The following is an 18,658-nucleotide window of genomic DNA, read 5'->3' as shown; positions in this document are numbered from 1 at the left end:
AAGGAGATTAAAGAACGGGTCCACCTTAGTGATGGCGGCTTGTTCTTCCTCTTGAAGATCTTATGGAGTGCTTGAGCTCCTCAATGTCTCTTCCTTCTCTTTGTTGCTCCTCTCTCATGATTATTTGATCTTCTCTAATTTCATGGAGGAGAATGGAATGTTCTTGGTGCTCCACCCTTAGTTGTCCCATGTTGGAACTCAATTCTCCTAGGGAGGTGTTGATTTGCTCCCAATAATTTTGTGGAGGAAAGTGCATCCCTTGAGGTATCTCAGGGATTTCATGATGAGTGGGATCTCTTGTTTGCTCCATCCTTTTCTTAGTGATGGGCTTGCCAAGGTAGAGGACTTGTCTGCCACCTTATAAAGTTCTTGGGATATAACCTCATGAACTTCTACTTCCTCTCCAATCATGATGTTATGAATCATGATAGCCCGGTCTATAGTAACTTCGGACCGGTTGCTAGTGGGAATGATTGAGCATTGGATAAACTCCAACCATCCTCTAGCCACGGGCTTGAGGTCATGCCTTCTCAGTTGAACCGGCTTCCCTCTTGAATCTCTCTTCCATTGAGCACCCTCTTCACAAATGTCTATGAGGACTTGGTCCAACCTTTGATCAAAGTTGACCCTTTTTGAGTTTGAAAGGGACCTCGGGGATCACCTTCTTCTTGGCCACAACTTCATAGAAGTGGTCTTGATGCACCCTTGAGATGAATCTCTCCATCTCCCATGACTCGGATGTGGAAGCTTTTGCCTTCCCTTTCCTCTTTCTAGAGGTTTCTCCGGCCATAAATACCATAAATGGTTATGAAAAAACAAAAAGCAATGCTTTTACCACACCAAACTTAGAAGGTTTGCTCGTCCTCGAGCAAAAGAAGAAAGAAGAGAGTAGAAGAAGAAGAAATAGAGGAGATGGATGTGGCTTTATATTTCGGCCAAGGAGAGAAGTAGTGTTTAGGTTGTGTGAAAATGAAGGAGTAAAGATGGGTTTATATAGGAGTGGAGAGGGGGTGTATGGTTCGGCCATTATGGGTGGGTTTGGGAGGGAAAGTGGTTTGAATTTGAATGGTGAGGTAGGTAGGGTTTTATGAAGGATGGATGTGAGTGGTGAAGAGAATAGTGGGATTTGATAGGTGAGGGGATTTTGGGGAAGAGGTATTGAGGTGATTGGTGAATGGGTGAAGAAGAGAGAGAGTGGTGGGATAGGTGGGGATCCTGTGGGGTCCACAGATCCTGAGGTGTCAAGAAAAAGTCATCCCTGCCCCAAGTGGCGAGCAAAAATGCTCTTTATGCCAATTCTGGCGTTAAACGCCGGGCTGGTGCCCATTTCTGGCGTTTAAACACCAACTTCTTGCCCTTTCCTGGCGTTTAACGCCAGTCTGGTGCCTCTTTCTGGCGTTAAACGCCCAGAATGGTGCCAGACTGGGCGTTAAACGCCCATTTGCTGCCCTTACTGGCGTTTAAACGCCAGCAAGATTCTCCTCCAGGGTGTGCTGTTTTTCTTTCTGTTTTGCTTTTTCAATTGATTTTGTGACTTCCCATGATCATCAACCTACAGAAAACATAAAATAACAAAGGAAATTAGATAAATATAACATTGGGTTGCCTCCCAACAAGCGCTTCTTTAATGTCAGTAGCTTGACAGTGGGCTTGACAAATGGATTTTTGACGGTTTAGAATTTCACTAATGAAATCTCGTTGTAAAGTATAGTTTCTAAACCAAACAATAATCCTTTCGTACAAAAAGTTGTTTGTCACTAGTACAAACCCCTAAAATTTATAAACCGAAGTATTGGACCTCGGGTCGTTCTCCCTAGGAATTGTAATGAAGTGTCTTGTTATTGGTTGTGAGTTATTTTGGGGTTTTGGATAAGAGGCATGAAAGTAAATGGCAATGAAAGTATACTAACAACTATAAAAAGCTCTTGGCAAGATATGAGAACTAGAAGTCCTATCCTAGTTATCTTACTCAATTGTGATGAGAATTGTTCATTACTCCCACTTGGTTAACCTCTAACCATGGAGGAAAGTCAAGTGGATGAATCAATTTGATTCCTCAAGTCCTAATCAACTCCTAAAGGAAAGACTAGCTTTAGAGGTATTCAAATCAATTAGCAACTTCTAATTATCATTCAACAAAGGAATTAGATAGCTCAAGAGTCACTAATTACTCTACCTAGGCCAAGAGGGACAAAATCTACACTAAAACCCAACCAAGCATTTCATCAAACACATGGAAGGCATAAAAGAAAAGCATAGTAAATCAACAACAAGAATAGAATCTAACAACAATTATTGCAAAGAATTAACAACAACAATCAAGGAAATCACATTTATCTTGAATTACCTCAAATTGCATTATTGAAATGAAACTAAAGGACAACAATCTATCCAAAACAAAATGAAGAACTACAATTATAGAAACACATAACTAGAAAGAGAGAGAGATGAGAAGATTGAGAATTGACAAAGGACAATTGAATCCAAGCATGAATTAAATCTAGATCTAAGAAGAGAGAGATTAACCTAAACCTAATCCTAATCCTAATTCTAGAGAGTAATGAGAGCTTCTCTCTCTAGAAAACTAAACTAAAACTAATCCTAGTGAGTGTGTGTGTATGTATGAACATGTGTCCTTAATCCCCTTCAATCCTTGGCTTTTATGTGCATTTTGGCGCCAAAGTTGGTTGCTGAAAACCTCTCCAAAATCGCCAGGCACGTGTTACATAAATGAAGTCATGTGCCATCATCGGCGCGTGCGCGCATGGTACGCGTGCGCGTCCTTGGCCTTTTTCGCAATGTGCGCGCGAGCGCCTTGTGCGCGTACGCGTGCATGACCTGGATCAGCTCTTTGGCTTTTAGTGCTTCTCTCCACTTGCATGCTTTCTTCCTTGCTTCCTTTGATCCATGTCTAGCCTATTTCAACCTGAGATTACTAGCAAACACATCAAGGCATCTTATGGAATCAAAGAGAAATTAGAATTCATCAAGATAAGGCTTAAAAAGCATGTTTTTACACTTAAGCACAAATATGGGAGAGATAACAAAACCATGCTTAATTCATAGGCTAAGTGTGACAAAAGGTTATCAAAATACTCTAAATTCAATACACAACAAACCGTCAAATTGGGGTTTGTCAACCTCCCCACACTTAAACCTTAGCATGTCCTCATGCTAAAATAAGAAAGAACTAAGGGGTATGACATTGAATGCAACTAAACTACATGAATCCTATCTAAATGCAACTACCTAAAATAAATGCAAATGCTTAATTCAAACAAATCGATTCCCAAGAGAGCATGTGTAAGCACAAGGGCTAGGTAATAGGAATTAATTCCAAACCACAATTGTGTTGAATTATTAAAAGAATTTAAACTTGCAAGAATATAGATAATATGGGTGAACACATGTAATTGAACTTTTGAACCCTCACCGGATGTGTATCCGCTCTATTCACTCAAGTGTTTAAGGGTCAATTCACTCAATTCTCTTCTAATCAAGCTTTTCAAAATTTGATTTCTTCTAACAATCAACATTTATTCAATGCATGCATACATTCATCATGAGGTCTTTCATTTAGGTTGTAATGGGGTTAGGGTCAAGGTAGGATCATTTATGGTTAAGTGGGCTAAGATTGAATCTTTGATTAGCATAGACTTTCCCACCTAACTATATAATGACCTATACAAACTCAAACTATTCTAACTACCCATTCTTCACTTTTTCTTACATATTCATGCATCCTTGTTTGATTCATAACACCTATGCATTGATTTCTTTTTATTGACTTCACTTTGGGGCAATTTGTCCCCTTTTTATTATTTTCTTTCATTCTTTTCCTTTTCATCATCATTTTTTTCTTCATTTTTTTTTCATTTCTTTTTCTTTTGTCAAACTATATACAAGAATATCAATGCATAAGGCCTATTCATTTGATTAATACATGAGTATGTACCCCAATTCCTAAACATGAAAGTGTACTACCCCTTTTATCCCCTCCAATGTTCCCAAACCTCACCAACTTTGAATAATAAACACTCTCACTAGCCTAGACTAATCAAAGATCCAAACAAGGACTTTTATTGGTTTTTCGCCTTAGGCTTGTACTGAGCTAAATTGAGAATAAGTTGGTTAAGCATAAGCTCAAAATTGGCTAACAATGGATAGTAAAAGGTTGGCTATTTGGGTAGGTGAGCTAATGAAATAATGGCCTCAATCATATAAATGCATAAATACAAGAAATAAATGGACATATAAAATCAAGCAAATCAAGGATTACAATCATAGAAAGAGAGCAATTTCACACAAGAATGGAAAATAAATGGTTATAAAGTGTAACCACATCAATAGGCTCAAGTCTCACAAGCTTGTGTTCTTAGTTCAATACATGCTTCACAAAGTATGAAATTCAAGCAAGTTCTACCAAAAATTTTCCTTTCAATCAATTGGGTTAATGCCCTATATTTAAACTCTTTGGAAAATTTCAATGTTTGACTAAACATTGTTGTGATTGAAAAATCCAAAAATTTTCTTAGTTCACCCTTTCCTTTTTCACTTTCAACCAATTTCTTATGCAAAAAGGGTGACTAAATATTTGCAATCCAAAATATGATTTCTAATCACAACTACAACTAAAAGTAAAGATAAACAAAAATGTATAAAGAGGAATCCAACTAAAAGTACGGAATCTAGCATCCAAAATATCTAAAAAAAATATCCAAAAACATCAAAGTAACTAAAATCCAAAATAAGCAATAAGAGTATCTAAAGCAAACTAGAGGTGCATCAAAATATATACAAAATGTGCGAAATAAGATAACTAGGCCGAAAAGTTCACCGGTTCCCAAATAATGCTACCGGTGCCCTCCCCACACTTAAAATCAAGCATCATCCTCGATGCTAAACCGGAGGATCAGTGGGAGGTACAACGATAGGCTCGGGCTCTGACTGTGGAACCGGCTCCTCATGAATCTCTAGTGGCTCTGTAGTGGCAGGGGAATGCTGCTGAACCGGCGCCTCCGCAACCTCCTCCTGATGATCCTGCTCATCGGAGGCCGGAGAGTCGGGAAGTGGGGGTAGCTCAAGGCCCTGGGCCACAAACATCTGGTCTATCCGATCCAAACGGCGTCTGATATGGCGCTTCTCACGCTCTAAGAACCGGAAAAGACGCTGGACTAGGAGATATGTAGGCTCAGGTGCTGCTGGCGGATCAGTGGATGATGAAGGAGTTGCAGCTGTAGAGGATGATGGGGCAGCTGTAGGGGCTGAAGGTGAAAGTGTCCCCACGGGAGCTCTGGCCCGAGACCGGCGTCTAGCAAGTGGCCTCTCGTGCACCCAACCACCCCAAGGAATAGTAACCTCCTTGTCATCATCATCAGGGGGTGGGGGTCGCACATCATCATCCAACCAAGGCACCTCGGCTAGGGCCGCCATACTCGTGACCAATGTAGGAAATGGAAGTAGGCCACGAATATGCGCCCGCCACATACACTGTCTGATCAGTCTAGGGAAAGAGACCTCCTTCCCCTCCATCACACACCCGATCAGTAGAAGCATCTCCATAGGAATCTCAGAAAAATGGGTGGTGGGAAGGACATAGCAAGCAAAGATCATCTGCCATGTCTTGGCCTCTCTAGTCAGATGAGCAAACGCCATTCCTTTCGGCTTGGTATTGTTGGCATCCATAACCCAAGTAGCCTCTGGCAACCCAATGACAGTCCTGAGTGCCTCATAATCGAAAGTCATGCTGTGTATGGCTAACTCAGCCTGCTGGTGGGCACACAGCTCATCAGGGACATGGCGGCACTGTAATGCCTCCCCAATGGCAGTCTCAGTAATCATAATCTCCCTACCCCTCACCTGAACCGAATCCAATGTCGGACAGAAGAAGTTGCAGTAGAATTCCTTCACCCAAGACACATTAATATCCCCCAAATCCCGGTCAACAAAGTCAATACCCAAATCGATGATCCGACCGGAAATAGAACGTCTCACATCCATGGGGAGAAGTAGCTTCTTCTCAATGTTGAGCTTTGTAGTCCGATATTTAGAAAACCGGAGCTTACAGTAGAGATTAGGGAATTTGTCCGGATTGGTGGAAGGTAACTGCTGATTTTCTCTGTCCACATCATTTAAGGGGTTCTTGGCATAATTCTTATATGTGGAAGGAAGAGAAGGGGTAGAGTGTTTTCTCTTTTTGGAGGTAGTGGCTATGGCTTTGCCTTTGTCAGACATCCTGAAAAATATGATAGGATATATAAGACATTTAGCATTTAACAAATAAAGCATGTTCAGGAGACAAATGACAAAAAGAAACAACCATGATGTTGCAATGACTTATGCAAAAGTGAACAAATAAGCCAAGAAAGCAAGTTGCATTGAAAGTAACAACCCATATTCAATATGCAAGAATCTCATCATAATTTTGAAAGAATTGTTAAAGAGTAAGCGGAAGTTAGGTGGTTAAAGAAATTAGTAAGCTAAAGAAAATGGATTAGCAATATGATGATATTTATGCACAATGAAAAGAAAGGTTGTGGTTCATGTTCACCATGAGTATGCAAATCCGGGAGGTCACAAGGGGATAGAAAGTTGCCCAAAATTGAATTAAGATAAAAATGTAACGAATTTCCATGAAAATCGGGCAGCATTCCGGCTTAAAACAGGACGTTCCCGGATAGCAAATCAACACAAGAAGCATAGAAAACAACATCAAGTAGGCAAGCATCAAAAATCTCAACAGTGGTATATCATTCAGGCAACATGAGATGCACAAAATCAGTCCACAATCAACAAACAACATCCAAATAAGCATATAGCAAATTAAGCACGAACGGAGCACTTATCAGGCCTAGAATCCTCTATCCAGCCCTAGCTACCTAACCGCAATTATCTCTATCTAACCTAACATGCAAAATTAGAATTTAAACTAACTAACATACAATTTGGCTAACTAACAGAAATGAAAGCTAACAGAAAAACAGAAAAAATTGAGTGGAACCTGGGAGCGGAGGAATCAGTGACGGAAGGGAGAATGCGGGGGAAATAAGCTAGGAAATGTGCCGCCGTGAACGGTGGCCGGAAGGATGAGCGGCTGCAGTGATGGAGGTTCGGCCAGGGGAGAAGGGAGAGAGGGAATGAATGAGAGAGAGAAAGAGTGAGAGGGGACAGAGCGGGAGGAGAGAGAGTGAGATGGGCTGCCGGCGGCGAAGATGAGGTGGTGGCGGAGGCTGCCGGTTACGGTGTGGGAGAGTGAGAGAAAAGGGTGAGAGTGAGTGGTGATGAAAGGGGGAAGAAGAAAGGAAGATGGACGGCGGTGGTGGCTGTTGCTGCTGCGGCGGTGGTATGGAGGTTGAGAGGAGGAGGAAGATGATGGAGGTTGGGGGGGTGAGTGCGCGACTGCGCAGGATGCGTCGCGCATTAGGGTTATACCAAATTTTGAATCGACGCGCGCGCGCACTTTGCGCGTCCGCGTCCCTCGATGAAACTTGTGATCTACGCGTGCGCGTGCAGCGCGCTCGAGCGTGGATGAGCACATTTGGAAGGGACGCGTGCGCGTACAGCGTGCGCACGCGTGCCTAAGGCTGGGCTAGAGGCATAGAGTTGGCCCAACCCAGGCCTAACTCTCTGGAGAATGGCCTGGAAGTCGCGCAATCAGATCGGCGCGCACGCGGCACGTACGCGTCCGCGCCTTGGTGAGAAGAATGGAGGTCCACGCGTGAGCGGGTAGTGCGCTCTAGCGTGGGTGGCAGGATAGGTATGGGTGCGTGCGCGTATAGTGCGCGCACGCGTATGTTAGATTGGGCCTGAGGCTTAGAGTGGGCTTGAGGCACGCCCAACTTTCGGGTCCTTGACCTAGATTGGCGGCAGCACTCATGGACGCGCGCGCGGCAAGCGCGCGTCCGCGTACATTGCTAAGGTATGAGATGGCGCGTTGGCGCGATGTGCGCGCTCGCGCAGGTTGAGTTGAGCCTGGGGCCTAAAGCTAGCCCAGAGCCGGCTCAACTCTCTGGAGTTTGGCTCAAAAACCTGCAGCAGTGAATTGGCGCGGACGCGGCATGTACGCGTCCGCGTGAATGTCCGTGTTCTTAAAAACGGCGCGCACGCACGTTTTGCGCGTCCGCGTGGGTCGAGTTGGGCTCGAGGCATAATGTTTGCCCATGGGAGGCCCAACTCTCTGGTGTTTGGCTCGTGGTGCATCCTCACAGGGACGCGTGTGCGTACATAGTGCGCTCGCGTCCACCCTTTTTTTTTTTTTATCATAAAACAAACTGTTGGGTGCTCCCCTTAGTGTTCACAACTCTTATTCACTCAACCATCATACAATTCACAAAAATGCAATTTTGATATTATTCATCTACTACTAAACACAACATGTATATGACTAAGCTAACAATTAAATTGTACAAACAAATTTGTATGAAACATCTACCTACAATGGTAACTCAAATCACTTATTAAGTAAATGTAAAAGATTGGAAAGAGTTTACCATGGTGGGGTGTCTCCCACCTAGCACTTTTAGTTTAAGTCCTTAAGTTGGACATTTGAGAAGCTCTTTGTCATGGTGGCTTATGTTTGTACTCATCCTTGAATCTCCAAGGATCCATGCTCCTCAATTGGTTGACAGAATTTCCAACCATTTTCATTGAGCTTGGGCGGATTTCTACCCAAAATACGAGTCCCCATATTTGGTCTTCACATATCGAACCGGGATCCCATATCTTATTTTCGCATCCATCCGTTAGTTGAGTTCCATGATTTTGTCGGATGGGTAGTTGACATAAATGTGGTGGACACATGGAATTCTCTTTACTCCAACAATGCTTCCTTCTAGATCCACACAAGGTGATCCTTTTCCCAACATCATCCCTATACCTTGAAGCCTTCACCTTAATGAGCTTAACACCTACTTTCCAACCACTACACAACTCATTCTTACTTTTAATTCCACAAAGAGTTCTAAGTTGACCATCATTTTCAATCAAACCATATTCAAGTGAGAAATTAAAGCTTAGAGATAGAGATTTTACCCACTTAAATGTTGCGTTTGATGGTAGCTTGGGAAGGAAGATTTCCCCACACTTAGACAATGCAAGATCTACCTCTTTGTGCTCATCTTTGGTTGTTTCCACCTCTTCATAAGCTTCTTTAAATTCAACCGTTTCCCTTTTGTTACACGGCTTGGTGTTGACATTTTGTTTAATGGGAGGTGACTCAACTTTGGATAGGAATTCATCGATGAATGAATTCATCTCTTGATCAACCTCTTCGTATTCTTCAATTTCGATATACACCATACCATTTTTGTTTTCCGTGGGGGGTTGTACACACTCTCCTATAGCTCCAACTTCATGTCCAATGGGGGAGGATTCGATTGTAGATAGGAATTCATCCATGATCGAATCCATCTCTTGATAAGCTTCTTCCAAGTCTTCAATGATGGGATGCCTTGGAGATTGCGCACCCTCCTCAACATCAAATTCAAACTTCTTGGAAAAGTGCTCTATGATGCTACATTCCCATGGACTTTCAACATCCCCTAGATCTTCAACCACTTCTTCCTTTTCTTCAATGATCATAGGCTCCTCCAATTGTTCCAACACAAAATGGTATCCTCCATCCCCCACCGAATCTTCCAATGTCTCCTTCATGCTTTGTTCTTCTTTTGACTTTTCACATGGGATCATGGAAGTACCTTGAGCATTCAAACATCGGTAGGCTAAGGTGGACACTACCTTGGTCAAGTTGGTCACAAACTCAAGTGTATCCCGTTTCATGGCTTCTTGTCCTTGAAATAACAAAGTGAGAGGATCGTTTATTGGGGCTTGTGGTGGATAGGAAGGTTCATCATTTTGGAGAGAGGGTTCATAATAGGAAGGTGGTTCTTCTTGGTAAGGTTGTGGAGACGGTGTGTATTGAGGTGGTTCTTTGTGGTGATCTTGATATGCTTGTGGTGGTTCTAAAGGTTCGTGCTCATAATGGTCATAAAAATATGGTGTGGATGATCGGTCATATGATGGATATGGATCATAGGAAGGTGCTTGGTATGGAGAGGCTTGTGAGAATGGTTGCGACTCATGTTGAGGATATGGTTTATAGGCATATGGTGGTGGTTCTTGAAAATCACAAGGTGGTTCACCATAGCCATTGGGTTGGTATGCGTCATAGGATGGCTCTTCTTCATAGTGCATTGGTGGGGGTTGTTGCCATGAGGCTTGATCATATGCATATGGCTCCTCCCACCTTTGATTGTTCCATCCTTGATACACCTCCTCATTGAAGCTCTCATTACCTACAACACAATTGGAACCAAGCTCATAGCCAAAGTGAGAATTCATGGTGGAAAGGGAAAATAAAATTCTACACTAGTAAATGAAGCAAAAAGCAAGCTATTTACACTATTCACATATGTACAACAACCAATAACACAACACCATTGCACTCCCCGGCAGCGGCGCCATTTTGACAAATGGATTTTTGACGGTTTAGAATTTCACTAATGAAATCTCGTTGTAAAGTATAGTTTCTAAACCAAACAATAATCCTTTCGTACAAAAAGTTGTTTGTCACTAGTACAAACCCCTAAAATTTATAAACCGAAGTATTGGACCTCGGGTCGTTCTCCCTAGGAATTGTAATGAAGTGTCTTGCTATTGGTTGTGAGTTATTTTGGGGTTTTGGATAAGAGGCATGAAAGTAAATGGCAATGAAAGTATACTAACAACTATAAAAAGCTCTTGGCAAGATATGAGAACTAGAAGTCCTATCCTAGTTATCTTACTCAATTGTGATGAGAATTGTTCATTACTCCCACTTGGTTAACCTCTAACCATGGAGGAAAGTCAATTGGATGAATCAATTTGATTCCTCAAGTCCTAATCAACTCCTAAAGGAAAGACTAGCTTTAGAGGTATTCAAATCAATTAGCAACTTCTAATTATCATTCAACAAAGGAATTAGATAGCTCAAGAGTCACTAATTACTCTACCTAGGCCAAGAGGGACAAAATCTACACTAAAACCCAACCAAGCATTTCATCAAACACATGGAAGGCATAAAAGAAAAGCATAGTACATCAACAACAAGAATAGAATCTAACAACAATTATTGCAAAGAATTAACAACAACAATCAAGGAAATCACATTTATCTTGAATTACCTCAAATTGCATTATTGAAATGAAACTAAAGGACAACAATCTATCCAAAACAAAATGAAGAACTACAATTATAGAAACACATAACTAGAAAGAGAGAGAGATGAGAAGATTGAGAATTGACAAAGGACAATTGAATCCAAGCATGAATTAAATCTAGATCTAAGAAGAGAGAGATTAACCTAAACCTAATCCTAATCCTAATTCTAGAGAGTAATGAGAGCTTCTCTCTCTAGAAAACTAAACTAAAACTAATCCTAGTGAGTGTGTGTGTATGTATGAACATGTGTCCTTAATCCCCTTCAATCCTTGGCTTTTATGTGCATTTTGGCGCCAAAGTTGGTTGCTGAAAACCTCTCCAAAATCGCCAGGCACGTGTTACATAAATGAAGTCATGTGCCATCATCGGCGCGTGCGCGCATGGTACGCGTGCGCGTCCTTGGCCTTTTTCGCAATGTGCGCGCGAGCGCCTTGTGCGCGTACGCGTGCATGACCTGGATCAGCTCTTTGGCTTTTAGTGCTTCTCTCCACTTGCAGGCTTTCTTCCTTGCTTCCTTTGATCCATGTCTAGCCTATTTCAACCTGAGATTACTAGCAAACACATCAAGGCATCTTATGGAATCAAAGAGAAATTAGAATTCATCAAGATAAGGCTTAAAAAGCATGTTTTTACACTTAAGCACAAATATGGGAGAGATAACAAAACCATGCTTAATTCATAGGCTAAGTGTGACAAAAGGTTATCAAAATACTCTAAATTTAATACACAACAAACCGTCAAATTGGGGTTTGTCAGGGCTCTCATGGAGCCTCACAGATACTCAGAGCAATGTTGGAACCTCCCAACACCAAACTTAGAGTTTGAATGTGGGGGTTCAACACCAAACTTAGAAGTTGGTTGAGGCCTCCCAACACCAAACTTAGAGTTTGACTGTGGGGGCTCTATTTGACTCTGTTTTGAGAGAAGCTCTTCATGCTTCCTCTCCATGGTTACAAAGGGATATCCTTGAGCCTTAAACACAAGGGATTCTTCATTCACTTGAATGATCAATTCTCCTCTGTCAACATCAATCACAGCCTTTGCTGTGGCTAGGAAGGGTCTGCCAAGGATGATGGATTCATCCATGCACTTCTCAGTCTCTAGGACTATGAAATCAGCAGGGATGTAATGGTCTTCAATTTTTACCAGAACATCCTCTACAAGTCCATAGGCTTGTTTTCGTGAATTGTCTGCCATCTCTAGTGAGATTCTTGCAGCTTGTACCTCAAAGATCCCTAGCTTCTCCATTACAGAGAGAGGCATAAGGTTTATGCTTGACCCTAGATCACACAGAGCCTTCTCAAAGGTCATGGTGCCTATGGTACAAGGTATTGAAAACTTCCCAGGATCCTGTCTCTTTTGAGGTAATCTCTGCCTAGTCAAGTCATCCAGTTCTTTGGTGAGCAAATGAGGTTCGTTCTCCCAAGTCTCATTACTAAATAACTTGTCATTTAGCTTCATGATTGCTCTAAGGTACTTGGCAACTTGCTCTTCAGTGACATCTTCATCCTCTTCAGAGGAAGAATACTCATCAGAGCTCATGAATGGCAGAAGTAAATCCAATGGAATCTCTATGGTCTCAGTGTGTGCCTCAGATTCCCATGGTTCCTCATTAGGGAACTCATTGGAGGCCAGTGGACGTCCATTGAGGTCTTCCTTAGTGGCGCTCACTACCTCTTTTTCCTCTCCAAGTTCGGCCATGTTGATGGCCTTGCACTCTCCTTTTGGATTCTCTTCTGTATTACTTGGAAGAGTACTAGGAGGGAGTTCAGTAACTTTCTTACTCAGCTGACCCACTTGTGCCTCCAAGTTTCTAATGGAGGACCTTGTTTCAGTCATGAAACTTTGAGTGGTTTTGATTAGATCAGAGACCAGGGTTATTAAGTCAGAGTAGCTCTGCTTAGAATTCTCTATCTGTTGCTGAGAAGATGATGGAAAAGGCTTGCCATTGCTAAACCTGTTTCTTCCACCATTATTGTTGTTGAAACCTTGTTGAGGTCTCTGTTGATCCTTCCATGAGAGATTTGGGTGATTTCTCCATGAAGGATTATAGGTGTTTCCATAGGATTCTCCCATGTAATTCACCTCTTCCATTGAAGGGTTCTCAGGATCATAAGCTTCTTCTTCAGATGAAACATCCTTAGTACTACCTGGTGCAGCTTGCATTCCAGACAGACTTTGAGAAATCATATTGACTTGCTGAGTCAATATTTTGTTCTGAGCCAATATGGCATTCAGAGTATCAATCTCAAGAACTCCCTTCTTCTGATTCGTCCCATTGTTCACAGGATTCCTTTCAGAAGTGTACATGAATTGGTTATTTGCAACCATTTCAATGAGTTCTCGAGCTTCTGCAGGCGTCTTCCACAGATGAAGAGATCCTCCAGCAGAGCTATCCAATGACATCTTGGACAGTTCAGACAGACCATCATAGAAGATACCTATGATGCTCCACTCAGAAAGCATGTTAGAAGGACACTTTCTGATCAATTGTTTGTATCTTTCCCAAGCTTCATAGAGGGATTCACCTTCCTTCTGTCTGAAGGTTTGGACTTCCACTCTAAGCTTACTCAATTTTTGAGGTGGAAAGAACTTTGCCAAGAAGGCATTGACTAGCTTTTCCCAAGAGTTCAGGCTTTCTTTAGGTTGTGAGTCCAACCATATTCTAGCTCTGTCTCTTACAGCAAAAGGGAATAGCATAAGTCTGTAGACCTCAGGGTCAACTCCATTGGTCTTGACAGTGTCACAGATTTGCAAGAATTCAGCTAAAAACTAATGAGGATCTTCCAATGGAAGTCCATGGAACTTGCAATTCTGTTGCATTAGAGAAACTAATTGAGGCTTAAGCTCAAAGTTGTTTTCTCCAATGGCAGGGATAGAGATGCTTCTCCCATAGAAGTCGGGAGTAGGTGCAACAAAGTCACCCAGCACCTTCCTTGCATTGTTGGCATTGTTGTTGTTTTCGGCTGCCATGTCTTCTTCTTTGAAGATTTCTGTTAGGTCCTCTACAGAGAGTTGTGCTTTAGCTTCTCTTAGCTTTCACTTCAAGGTCCTTTCAGGTTCAGGGTCAGCCTCAACAAGAATGCTTTTGTCTTTGCTCCTGCTCATATGAAAGAGAAGAGAACAAGAAAATATGGAATCTTCTATGTCACAGTATAGAGATTCCTTGAGGTGTCAGAGGAATAGAAGGAGGAGGTAGAAGAATTAGAATGTGAGAAGAAGGGAAGAAATTTTCGAAAATAAGTTAAAAGATTTTGAAAAAGAATTTTGAAAATTGATTGATGATTTTCGAAAACTAAGATTGAGAAAGAAGTAAAGTGATTTTTGAAAAAGATTTTGAAATTAGAAATCAAAAAGATATGATTGAAAACTATTTTTGAAAAAGATGTGATTAAGAGGATATGATTGAAAATATATAGTTTTAAAAAGATATGATTGAAAAACAATTTAAAAAGATTTGATTTTATAAAATCAATGACTTGGCTAACAAGAAAAGATATGATTCAAACATTAAACCTTTCTCAACAGAAAAGGCAACATACTTGAAATGTTGAATCAAATCATTAATTGTTAGCAAGTATTTTTGAAACTGGAAAGAAATTGATTTTGAAAATATATGATTGGAAAGATATGATTTGAAAAAGATTTGATTTTGAAAAATTTTGAAAACTTGAAAAAAATTTGAATTAAAAACAAAATCTTCCCTCTTGTGCCATCCTGGCGTTAAACGCCCAAAATGCTACCCTTTTGGGCGTTAAACGCCCAGCCAGGTGCCTTGGCTGGCGTTTAAACGCCAGTTTTTCTTCCTCACTGGGCGTTTTGAACGCCCATCTCTTTCTGTGTAATTCCTCTGCTGTATGTTCTGAATCTTCAATTCTCTATATTATTGACTTGAAAAGACACAAATTAAAATTTTTTTTGGATTTTTAATGATGAGGAAAAATCAAAATGCAACTAAAATCAAATAAACAATGCATGCAAGACACCAAACTTAGAAGTTTGTATACTACTGACACTAACAAATTGAGAATGCATATGAGAAGCAACAAAACACACAAAACATGAGAATTTAAAGATCAGAGCAAGTAAATCATCAAGAACAACTTGAAGATCAATGAAGACACATGATAAATGCAAGAAGAACAGAAACATGCAATTGACACCAAACTTAAAATGAGACACTAGACTCAAACAAGAAATATTTTTGGTTTTTATAATCTTGTAATTTTTTTGGTTTTTTTCGAAAATTATATGGAGAAGAAAATAAAGAGATTCAAAATTTTTAATAAGAATTCCAGGAATCATGCAATGTTAGTCTAAAGCTTCAGTCTAAAGGAATTAGACATGGCTAGCCAAGCTTCAGCAGGACATTGCATTCAAGAGCTAAATTGATGAAGATCAATCAGCTTTGGTGATGATAAGAACATCACCTTGAAACACTAGAATTCATTCTTAAAAATTCTGAAAAATACCTAATCTAAGCAACAAGATGAATTGTCAGTTGTCCAAACTCAAACAATCCCCGGCAATGGCGCCAAAAATTTTGTGCACGAAATTGTGATCATCAATGGCGCCATCAACATGGTACGCACAATTGCAATCTCAACTCTTTATCACAACTTCTCACAACTAACCAGCAAGTGCACTGGGTCGTCCAAGTAATAAACCTTATGCGAGTAAGGGTCGATCCCACGGAGATTGTTGGTATGAAGCAAGCTATGGTCATCTTGTAAATCTCAGTCAGGCAGATTCAAATGGTTATGAATGATTTATGAATAAAGCATAAAATAAAGATAGAGATACTTATGCAATTCATTGGTGAGAATTTCAGATAAGCGTATGGAGATGCTTTGTCCCTTCCGTCTCTCTGCTTTCCTACTGTCTTCATCCAATACTTCTTACTCCTTTCCATGGCAAGCTGTATGTAGGGTTTCACCGTTGTCAGTGGCTACCTCCCATCCTCTCAGTGAAAATGTTCAACGCGCTCTGTCATAGCACGGCTATTCAGCTGTCGGTTCTCGATCATGTCGGAATAGAATCCAGTGATTCTTTTGCGTCTGTCACTAACGCCCCACAATCGCGAGTTTGAAGCTCGTCACAGTCATTCAATCCTTGAATCCTACTCAGAATACCACAGACAAGGTTTAGACCTTCCAGATTCTCTTGAATGCCGCCATCAATTCTAGCTTATACCACGAAGATTCCAATTAAGGAATCCAAGAGATAAACATTCAAGCCTTGTTTGCTTGTAGAACGGGAGTGGTTGTCAGGCACGCGTTCATAAGTGAGAATGATGATGAGCGTCACATAATCATCACATTCATCATGTTCTTGGGTACGAATGAATATCTTAGAACAAGAATAAGCTGAATTGAATAGAAGAACAATAATAATTGCATTAATACTCGAGGTACAACAGAGCTCCACACCTTAATCTATGGTGTGTAGAAACTCCACCGTTGAAAATACATAAGAACAAGGTCTAGGCATGGCCGAGAGGCCAGCCTCCAATAATCTAAGAACTAGACGTCCAAAGATGATCTAAGGATCTAAAGTGATCAAAAGATCTCAAGTGATCAAAAGATGATAATACAATAGTAAAAGGTCCTATTTGTAGAGAACTAGTAGCCTAGGGCTTACAGAAATGAGTAAACGCATAAAAATCCACTTCCAGGCACACATGGTGTGTGCTTGGGCTGAGCATTGAAGCATTTTTGTGTAGAGACTCTTCTTGGAGTTAAACGCCAGCTCTTGTGCCAGTTTGGGCGTTTAACTCCCATTCTTGTGCCATTTCCGGCGTTTTACGCCTGAATTCTTGAGCTGACTTGGAACGCCTGTTTGGGCCATCAAATCGCGGGCAAAGTATGGACTATTATACATTGCTGGAAAGCCCAGGATGTCTACTTTTCAACGCAGTTAAGAGCGCGCCAATTGGGCTTCTGTAGCTCCAGAAAATCCACTTCGAGTGCAGGGAGGTCAGAATCCAACAGAATCTGCAGTCATTTTTAGCCTCTGAATCAGATTTTTGCTCAGGTCCCTCAATTTCAGCCAAAAAAATACATGAAATCACAGAGAAACACACAAACTCATAGTAAAGTATAGAAAAGTGAACTTTAACTAAAAACTAATAAAAATATAGTAAAAACTAACTAAAACATATTAAAACATACTAAAAATAATGCCAAAAAGCGTACAAATTATCCGCTCATCAGGTTTTATAAAGGATGGATGTGAGTGGTGAAGAGAATAGTGGGATTTGATAGGTGAGGGGTTTTTGGGGAAGAGGTGTTTAGGTGATTGGTGAATGGGTGAAGAAGAGAGAGAGTGGTGGGGTAGGTGGGGATCCTGTGGGGTCCACAGATCCTGAGGTGTCAAGGAAAATTCATCCTTGCACCAAGTGGCGAGCAAAAATGCTCCCTTATGCCAATTCTGGCGTTAAACGCCGGGCTGGTGCCCATTTCTGGCGTTAAACGCCCAGAATGGTGCCAGACTGGGTGTTAAACGCCCATTTGCTGCCCTTTCTGGCGTTTAAACTCCAGCAAGTTTTTCCTCCAGGGTGTGCTGTTTTTCTTTCTATTTTTGATGCTGTTTTTGCTTTTTCAATTGATTTTGTGACTTCCCATGATCATCAACCTACAGAAAACATAAAATAACAAAGGAAATATAGATAAATATAACATTGGATTTTGGTGGACGAAATTGTGATCACTACAACTTCGCACAACTAACCAACAAGTGTACTGGGTCGTCTAAGTAATAAACCTTACGCGAGTAAGGGTCGATCCCACAGAGATTGTTGGTATGAAGCAAGCTATGGTCACCTTGTAAATCTTAGTCAGGCAGACTCAAATGGTTATGGATGATGAATAAAACATAAAGATAAAGATAGAGATACTTATGCAATTTATTGGTGAGAATTTCAGATAAGCGTATGGAGATGCTGTGTTCCTTCCGTCTCTCTGCTTTCCTACTGTCTTCATCCAATCCTTCTTACTCCTTTCCATGGCAAGCTGTATGCAAGGGTTTCACCGTTGTCAGTGGCTACCTCCCATCCTCTCAGTGGAAAAGTTCAACGCACCCTGTCACGGCACGGCTATCCATCTGTCGGTTCTCAATCAGGCCGGAATAGAATCCAGTGATTCTTTTGCGCTGTCACTAACGCCCCGCCCTCAGGAGTTTGAAGCTCGTCACAGTCATTCAATCATCGAATCCTACTCAGAATACCACAGACAAGGTTTGGACCTTCCGGATTCTCTTGAATGCCGCCATCAGTTCTAGCTTATACCACGAAGATTCCGGTTAGAGAATCCAAGAGATATCCACCCAATCTAAGGTAGAACGGAGGTGGTTGTCAGGCACACGTTCATAGGTGAGAATGATGATGAGTGTCACGGATCATCACATTCATCAAGTTGAAGAACAAGTGATATCTTAGAACAAGAACAAGCGGAATTGAATAGAA

At 41.3% G+C, this 18,658-nt stretch overlaps 1 non-coding gene across 1 annotated transcript; it reads left to right on the top strand.

The window, feature by feature from the left end:
* The first annotated feature begins 13,656 nt into the window (after positions 1–13,656).
* LOC112794017 (small nucleolar RNA R71) lies at positions 13,657–13,764 on the top strand. Its single transcript, XR_003198699.1, has one exon. It is a non-coding gene; the product is annotated as a small nucleolar RNA R71 (small nucleolar RNA).
* The last annotated feature ends 4,894 nt before the right edge of the window (positions 13,765–18,658 follow it).

This window comes from Arachis hypogaea, chromosome 3 (assembly GCF_003086295.3).
Source record: "Arachis hypogaea cultivar Tifrunner chromosome 3, arahy.Tifrunner.gnm2.J5K5, whole genome shotgun sequence".
Classification (NCBI taxonomy): Eukaryota; Viridiplantae; Streptophyta; class Magnoliopsida; order Fabales; family Fabaceae; genus Arachis; species Arachis hypogaea.
Note: the sequence above shows the minus strand (reverse complement) of the source record. Positions and strands in the feature narration are given on the sequence as shown.